Source organism: Impatiens glandulifera, chromosome 1 (assembly GCF_907164915.1).
Source record: "Impatiens glandulifera chromosome 1, dImpGla2.1, whole genome shotgun sequence".
Lineage (NCBI taxonomy): Eukaryota > Viridiplantae > Streptophyta > Magnoliopsida > Ericales > Balsaminaceae > Impatiens > Impatiens glandulifera.
Window position 1 is genome coordinate 7,807,748 of NC_061862.1, and position 9,824 is coordinate 7,817,571.

Sequence of the window (9,824 nt, forward strand, 5' to 3'; positions counted from 1 at the left end):
GAGAGACGCGGAGACGCGGTGGTGGTGGATCCAATCGATCGGCGTAAACCTGGCGCAACAGAAAAAAAAGATGGGCAGAGGGATGTATTTATACTTTTAATTATCCGCCGCCGCGTCACTGTCCGCCGCCGCATCACTGTCCGCCGCCGCGTCACTGTCCGATTAATTAATTAATTCAGTTTATTTAAAGTCCATTAATTCATTAAATTTATTTTAAGTTCGATTATATTTTAAAACAAATTATAAACATTATATTATCAAAATTTTAATTAATTTCTAAAAGATAAAATTTATCTAATATAAAATTATAATAATTAAATAATTAAAATTATTATAAGATTGACTTGATTTTAAAATAATATATAAACTGAATAAATAAAAAAGAGCAAGTGTTTACTTGAGATTCTATTGTAGAAGGGTCATCATCTAATGTCATGGAATGTTTCTTTAATGTCATCGACCATTTATTTCTTTTCCAAATATAAATGTAATGTTTAATGAACACTATACTTTCGCATTCATTCTATAATATGTTTATTAAAATAAAAATATTCTTTAATTATTAAACAAAGACTGATTGTTTACAAGTTTCATGTACCAAGACTGATTGTTTACAAGTTTCATGTTGCCAATTCTTAAACAAATAATTAGGTACTTGTAGCCTTAAATAAGTAGTTGACATGGCATCCTTAAGTCTGTTAACCTATAAAAAAAATACATTATCAATTGAGCTTATAAAAAAATATACTACAATAATCTGATGAGAGCTCCTTGTATATTCACATCATATACAAAATTCTCAATTTTACAACAGTCTTAGAAACTGTCATGAATTGGATCAATGCATGTACCTTTGTATAGAGATAGGAAGTAGTAATTGGATATGATGACCAAAAATGCTTGAGCAATTCTTGGATAGATGTCCAATTCTGTAAAAAATAAATGAAATTGTCGTGTTGATCGTAATCCTGAAAACCCCACATTGGGAATGCTTGCCAAAAATTGCAATAATCTAGAAAATATTCTGGATCACGATACAAAAATAATCTGCCCAGAAATGAAAAATAAAATTACATTAGAATTTGATCATGATCTAGAAAATAATTTTCATAAAAATTGAACCTCAAAAATAACACTAATGGCTCATGATCAAGAAAAATATCTTATACCAAATAAAAAGAATTCACTTAAATTTGGTGATTTTTCAATGGAATTTGATGGTCAAAGAATACAAGTTTTTAGTATGAAATTTATGGGACACAAAATTGAAAAATAGAAGTCTGTCTCTATAGCACCATGCAGAGTAATGCCAACTCACGTGTAATATGTCGTGTTTCGTGGAGCTAGGCAACATATCCAAATTGCTAGCCTGCGGATTCTTCCCGAGATGAAACTTGGGGCTAGAAATAGTCTGGGTTAACCCATTGTATACCTATAATACCACGATGTTCAACCCAACATTTTCTTCAGTTAAGTTTTTCAATGGCAGATGTCAGATAGAAGCAAAATAGCCATCATTACCTTCAAAGAAACTTCAGGTTTAACGATGGGATCACTTAACCCTACATGCTTAATCTGGGCTATGCACTCTCTCATGGAGCCATACGCTTCGACTGTTCTCACTCTACATTTCGTTTCTCTTGACCCTGCAAATGTATGTCCCAAAGTTCTTATAGCATTGACTTGCTGTGAATCAAAGTAGTCTCTAGGATCCTGTCCAAACAACAGATCTTGAACTAGCTGTGTAAAATAAAACTATATCATGTCATGTCAAGAATATCATACCTTGATAAAAAGAGGTGCAATGGGAGGATCTTGAGGTGCCTGGAGATCCTCAATCTCAGCCATCCGAGAAATCCTATCAGCTTGTTCTTGATAAGCTTCTTTATCAGACATTTCATTAGCAAATTCCACTGCAACAACAGCCAAAAAACAAAAAGTTTATATGTGATACAAAATAAACAAGAAAAGGTCAAAACATAACTGTGATACAAAATAAACAAGAAAAGAAAACGATACTAACCCTGCTTCGACTTGGCAAGTGCTTCAGCAACAGATCTAGTGTCACCCAAATCTCCGTCTGTGTGAAGTCAAAGGGACAAATGATTCACATACCTGATCAAGTTAAATAACCCAAACTGATCGTTCTTGAAAGCACAAATAATTCCAAACAAAATCAAGCAAAAATAACTAGTAAAGGATGAATTATTCATCTGATTTCCTAGTAGCTAAAAACTTAGTATCCAATAGAGACTACACAGACCAACTAACTTCTTTTCTGAACATAGGTCATTGCATAAAAAAATGTCATTTAAACAACGACAAAAAAGAAAAGAAAAGAAAAGAAGTTGACAAAAAAAGCGGCAACAAAACAAAAAAACAAACAAAAGCATCAGCTAAAGCAAAGAAAAAGCAGAGAAAAGGCCAAGGCCAAGGCAAAGACCAGACCAACTAACTTCTTACGTCAGAGATATATTTAACTTAAAAGGAGCATTTAATAAACTGCAAGTCTAGTGGATTCCATAACAAACTTGGGGTGATTTGCTGCATGTGGAGTCACTAATCATATCAAATTCAAATAAAGGGCAGAAGTTAGAATAAACAGAAGGGCATGGTTGCAGGAGCACTTGAAGGTATCAATGGAATTTTTTTTTTTTTTTTTAACTTTGGCTGCATTTAGCATGCCCCTAGACCCTTATGAGTACCATTTGGCATTCTAACAATGACAAAACATCATAGATAATAGATATTGTCCACAAGTGTGGCCAACAGACAACTTACAAGCATTACCCAGAGTTTCAAAACAAGTCCCTTTAAGTGTATTTTAAAAGTTAGTACCTGTAAACAGAACTAGAGCTGAAAACTGGTATGAAGTCATTTTTATCTCGTTTATGAGATAATAAACTTGTTCAGGACTGAGTTTTCGAAGGGAAAAGTTATGGGTACGATCGTCTCAAAGGATTAATGTTACACGCGTTCGCTTTAATCCAAAAAAAGGGGGCTTGTTCGATCTTATTGACATTTAAAATTTTTACGTTGTTTTCTTATTTATTTATTGTTTTGTTTTTTCTCTTCCCTTTGTAACGTTTGAACGCACCTTGCCACATAAGATCTAATGTTGGATCAACCCGTCTAATCTGGAAATAAAGCATGCCACATAAGATCTTTAATATTTTCCATAAACATGGGAATGTGGAGCCTTAAGTTTAGAACATTTTGATAACAAAGAAAAAAACATCAACCATGTATTGAGTATATAATGAAAATTCCAGTTTTTAGAGTAAGCACCTTGTGGCGAGCTTCACGTGCCCAGACATCATCCTGCTTCAAGAAAACAGCAAGTTCCTCATCCTCAACTACAGCCGCAGCAGATTCAGCCGTACTTTTTGTCCGGTGGAAGTACTCTGCTTTGCAATATTTGTCCCAGAAAATCTTCTCAGGCATCTAGAAGCACAGGAAGAAGGAAATGTTTTCCTCAAATAATATCCTTTAAATAGTATTGAGTATATAATGACAATTCCTTTCTTAGTGAAACTTGAGGCTGAAAGTTGATAAATAATGTGAATCTCCTTCAACGATTACAATGAGTTGTTTTTTGAAGATCAAATTTCATTAAAGGGGCGAATGAAAATAAAAATATTCAATCTCAAACCAGTTAGAGACATTTTGATGATATAACTGAAACTCCTAAGCATGTCTGATCTAGAATATCTGAACAAAAATGAACAGGAACACCTACCAGGGAATCAACTACCAATTCTAAAGTTGTGTTAGCGAATCATTTAATGAATGAGCTTTAAAAATAAGAATTTTAATTTTTTTCTGTTGAGATGCAACTGTAAATGGCTTATTTGTATTTGAAATGTCTTGTTCTTTCCAACTCCTAATGTGGATTTCACTGCCTCTGTATTGCATTGAAAACAAGGGAGTGGTGGAAGGTTAAAAACAAGAGGAATGGACCTCTTCATTGACCCCTTTCTCATGTGTATCACAGCCATAAGAAACAACATGTTCTCTTTTGACTCTGTAATGAGCTTCAGTTTTCAACTTTTCCATCAATTATCTTATCCTGTACACATGAGAAAGGGGAGAGAGTTAAAACACCATTACCTTACTTGGTACAAGCTTAAGAAATGCCTGGTGGACAGCTGGTTTCTCGGCGAAAATCTGGAAATTGACACAAAAACAAACAATTAATGAGAAATCAATGCCAACAAAGAATGCGACTCATGACCAATTGGATAACAACTGAAGAAGGTAGATAATATAATTTGACTCCTTTTAAAAAAAGTTGTAAAGTTTGAGAAGATACAATCCTTATTGACCATCATGTTGAGTATAGGCTGTATAGCTAAGAGAATAAACATGTCTGAAACTGAAGCACGAAGAAATATTCAAGACCAGGAACTTATGCTACTTCATGTTATTTGTTAATCAAAACCAGCCAGTATTATTCTACACAATAGGATGTAATGCATAACTAGTTAAATCCATCAATTAATCGCCAAGGGAAACCTAGATAGGAGTAGTACTCAATAGAACTTAGACAAATGGAAGCAAGTGAAAATGGAAAGGTCATACCTGATGAATGATCTCTGGTGTCAAATTAAATGTTACTCTATTCGTCTGAAATTAACACAATTGAAGGAAATCAGTCTTACTTGTGGAGAAGAAGATGCAAAATGAAAGTATAAACTTCATCTATATGAATACTGAGTTGTAACTTGTAAGTATGAAACATGAAGAAAAAAAAGGTAAGAAAAATGTCATTTGGATATAGGGAAAGATGTAGAATAGGATCAACCAAAAAAATTGGAAACGAAGTTCTAAAATAGGACCTACCAAAAACATTCAAAAGAAAAAGGTCTGAAGTATAGACAAGTACAATTAAATGCATAGGCCAGACCATACATGATATAAGAAAATACAGAAAAAGAGAGGATGAGAATTATGTTTTACCCGACCATCAGTTGATGGTTTGACATCGGCAAGCATCGCACTCTTGAACCCCACCCGTTGTTTCAATATTACTTTTGCATCCCGCTCTAGCAATTTCTGTATTAAATAACAAAATCAAATTCCACTTATCACATATATATACTACAATGACTGTTTAGAGCTGCAAATCTGAAATCAACTAGATAAAATTCATGTTATAAGCAACAAAAAAATAACTAAACTTCTTAAAAAAATGTGCACGACATATCAATTCTGAGTAAAAAAGACATAGCAGTCCTTTTCTGGAGAAGTAACTCTAAAAACCTACATATCTCTCCAAGAGGATACTACATTTGGATTCCTGCATAATACAGATTAAAATCATATTTGCATTAAGAACATGAATTTTCTAGTCAAATGAATTTCCATGTTGAGGAGGGAAATTCTGTAGCTGTAAGTCCAAAGTTTCACATCTCGTCCATATGTAACTTTTGAAATCAATTCAGAATAAAGCCAATGCTAACCAAGAGCTTTGCATACTCTGTTTGGCCACTATCCTTCTTCTAGAAAGTTTGTGAATCGAACGATGAAGCTGTGTCTAAAAAAATGTATCGTGAGAACAAACATACATATCGAACCGAGCAAACTAACCTTTCGTGTAGCCCAAAATTCAGCTTCTGTTAGAACACCCCCTAGAACAAACTGCTTATGGAGCTTCTGCAATTCACTGTGCAAAATGTAGGTAGACCTTTTAATATATAAAGATACATGTGATTCAAAATCAAGATGATATAAACCTACCATAATTCTGAATACTAACATATCTTTTAATAAATCACTAACCAAGAAAATATAGTAAGTGTTATGTAATAACCTCCTCAATGAAACAGCCAATAGTTGCCCATTTCTGGGGCTTCTCAGGCACAAATGTTTCACATGGCTTCTAATCAATCTAATTTTAACTCCTTGTTGTTTTATTATGGTATACAAGATATTTCTTCAATTATTGATTTTAGTTTTAACATAAAAAAATTCTATCAAAAAGATATTTCTCCTAGATGGATTAAGTATATCGATCCATTTATACTGTTTATTAAATCTAAAGCAATAAATTCATCTGGTTAGTTAGATTAACCTAACAGAATGATTGTTTTACCAGGTGTTACCAAGGAAACTGGAAAATGCAGTAGCTATTAGTAAAATCTGCATATCAATCTAGTTATAGTTAAACGATCTAACCAAATGATTATTTTATCAGGTGTTACCAAGGAAACTGCCGTAGCTATTAGTAAATTTTGCATATCTCGGTGCACATGTGATTTGTTGATATAATATAACCAGTGCCATAGCATAAAAAATAAATGGTTCATCGTATTGAAGCAAACTTTTTGTAAGGGTTAAGGATAAGAAGTCAAACCTGTCTTCTTGAAGAAGCTATATTCGGCGCTCCATCTCTTTAGTGCTTAGTTTCTCACCTGCGTGAGTTACAGAAGCCTTCTCAACCTCAGTCTTCCCACCTCCTCCAGTCTTCAAAATTGCTTGACCTGTCATACAATTGCAGTTAGTACAAACAATGCTAAAGTAAATGGTTAAATATGAAATTACTAATTAGTAATGCTATCTTCTGAACTAATATTAGTAATATTTGCAGATATGTTCTTTAGTTTTTAGATACACACCTACAAAATCTCTGCATGCATCACGATCAGGAAAGTTTGCAAACTCAAAAATGTAGCTTCCACCCTGTGTAATACATTAGAAAACATCAAGCATCTGCTTTAGTCGAAAAGAATGCTAACTCGTATGTTCTGAGACAAAAACTAGATGTGCGGATTCTAAATTTAAGAACCTGATCTTGAGTAAGATTAAGAAGGGCTTGCTTTTGGGTGAACTTGTGCCCTGAGATCATGAAAGCTCGCATAAAGACATATTTTAAACTGTACTTCATCATTGCAGCATAAGTCAATACTAAAACCATTTGTGAACCAATTACTACCTGTTATAAGTCGAAACTCTATATTAAGCCTTTGTGAAGACTTTGGATCATTAGGCTTGAAGACAATCATATCCTGCGTCTGCATGAAACTGAAACTGTTAAAAGATACTCCAAAACAATGTAAACAATCTATATACCGCAGTCAAGATCCTTAAGTTGAAGAGAATAAAGTCGGGTCCAGTACAGAAAATGAAGTAAATAACATTGTAAAACCAAAGAAAATGAAACAATAACTCTTTATCACATAAACTGAAATACTATTTTCAATCTAAAATTGAGTATGCCCATTAATAATGCTCTGATGTTATAAATTCAAATAACAATCAAGTGTCAATGCAAAGAGATCGAACTAACTTACAAACTAGCTAAATTCAACTAAATGCATTTTCTAGTTGAATGTAGACAACACAATTAACTCCAATAACATTCGTTGTTATGTAGACTTACCATCGTCAAAACATCAGCAACACCTGGATCTTTAACTTTTGACTTATATTTTACAAATTTAGTGAGTGGTCCATTGACCATGGTCATAATCCAAGATTCAATAACCAATTTGAGAGAAATCAAAATTGAACTTAGCACACCAAATCAGAATTCACGAATCCAAAAGGCCGCGATCTTCCAAGTCATTTCCATAGGTTCTAGAGAAAAAAGCAATCACGGTCTCAATAATGCTAACCGGATTTGGGTATTGAAGGAAAATAAAGAAAATGTTTAGTTGTATCTCTTACCCCAAGTTTCCTTGAAGTTGACATTTTTTTTCAAGATTACTTAGTTCGAATTGTCGGTTGACCCGCCCATAAAATTTTTATCGTAATATTTTTTTTACGGTTTATATATTATTACTCGTGCAAATGCACGGGATAAATGCTAGTTATGATTAAAGAAGTAGGAATATATTGGTCAATTCTTTGACATCAAAGCATTAAGAGGCTTCATAGGCAGGGTATTATCAAAGATTCGTATGCAACTCAAGAAGGTATGTCGTAATGGACTAAAAATGCAGAAAAGGCGTTTAAAACATTGAAAGAAGCTCGAACCACCACTCCAATTTTATTATTACCGGATTTTTCAGGTTTATCTCAAAATAGAAAAAGATGCCAACATTCAGTCATCCTACTTAATTCAAAAAATACTGAATGTCTCGATCGTTGTTCCTTCGGATTGGCGACGTAATCAGAGATCATGATCACTACTTTCAACAACAAGCGGATCGTACTAGTAGACTTGGATTATCTCCAATACAAAAATTGACTACTGTCTTTCGTATGTTGGCATATGGTATCCCATAAGATGCTACGAACGAGTATATTAAAATTGGGAATCTAATACTATTGAAAGCATGAAATTTTTTTGTCGAGCTATAGTTGAGGTATTTAGTGGACGATATTTGAGGAGACCCACCTCTAAATTTATTTATGGACTTCTTTATATTGGTCAAAAACATGGTTTCCTTGAATGTTAGGGAGTTTAGATTGCATGCATTGGATATAGAAAAATTGTCCAACAGTGTGGTCGAGGCAATATGTAGGCCGTAGTGGAAAGCCTACCATTATTCTTGAAGCCGTAGTAGATTATAATGATCTTTGGATATGACATGCTTATTTCGGCTTGCCCGACTCCAACAATGATATCAATGTATTAGAGTCATCTCATCTTTTCCCAGATCTAACTCAAGGTATCGCTTTTCCAACTCATTATATAATTCAAGAAAAAGAGTATTACATGGGTAATTATTTAACTGATAATATATATCTAAAATGGTCTACCATTGTGCAAACAATTCATGAACCACGTGATCAAAAAAAAATATTTTGCAATGAAACAAGAAGTTTATAGAAAATATGTTGAACGTGCATTCGGAGTTCTTCAGGCACATGTTGGCATTATAGCAGAACCAATGCGTTATTGGAAAAAAGAAGTGTTCCATGATATAATAACTACGTGCATAATTTTGCATAACATGATTGTGGAGGATGAACGTGATCTAAGCATACCAATTGAGATTGAGTTGGAAACACTACCACTAAAGGTTGAAATGATAGTAGATGAAAATACTCAATTTGAAGAATTCACATCTCGATAAAAAAAAATATAAATAAAGATGATCACATTACACTTCGAAATGCATGATCATTTGTGGGAGGAATACACTAATTTCAACATTTGAAAAATTATCTCATTTTTATTTATACTAATTTTTTTTATTCAATATCAGATGTATTTTTTAGCTTGTGTATTATAATTTTAGATTTTTAATGAATTTTTATTTATAAAATTTTTATGTATAATTTACTATTATATAATTGATTTACAATTAAATTTAAAATAATACTATGGTGTAATTTGTAACATTGTAAAATAATCTGTTTCTAATCTTAATCTTCTATTCTTCTTTATTCTCATCTACATTCTTCTATCTAGTTATATTTACTTATCTCTAATTATCAAAACACTACAATTGCTATCAAATTATCAAAATACTTCACTTGGTATGAAATCATCTCTTTCCTAATGACAAATACAAGATCAATGAATTCAAAAGAGGGTGGGGATAAAATTCTAGAGTGGTTGGAGGCAAACAAAGAAATGACCAAGAATTGAAGAAATTGATAAAGGCTATAGAAAATGAGCAGTTGAAAAACTCGTTGAATCTTAGTGAAATCTCAAAGAACATGGTGAATTTGAATGAAACAATGTAGCTCTCTCTAAAACAGCGGTCAACAGAATGTTCTAATGATAATGTTAGTGAAGGTCCAATAACACAAATACCAAGTGAAGGTGTGCTCAAAAGTTCAAGAAATGAGATGCCAAGGGGATTGCAACCTACTTCTTCGGGGATTCTGTCAACGCCACTATTATATTATACATTTTCGGGATAGTCTAA

General features: G+C 33.0%; 1 pseudogene; it reads right to left on the reverse strand.

Moving 5' to 3' along the window:
• Positions 1 to 562: 562 nt before the first annotated feature.
• LOC124938037 lies at positions 563 to 7,060 on the reverse strand (annotated as a pseudogene).
• Positions 7,061 to 9,824: the final 2,764 nt, after the last annotated feature.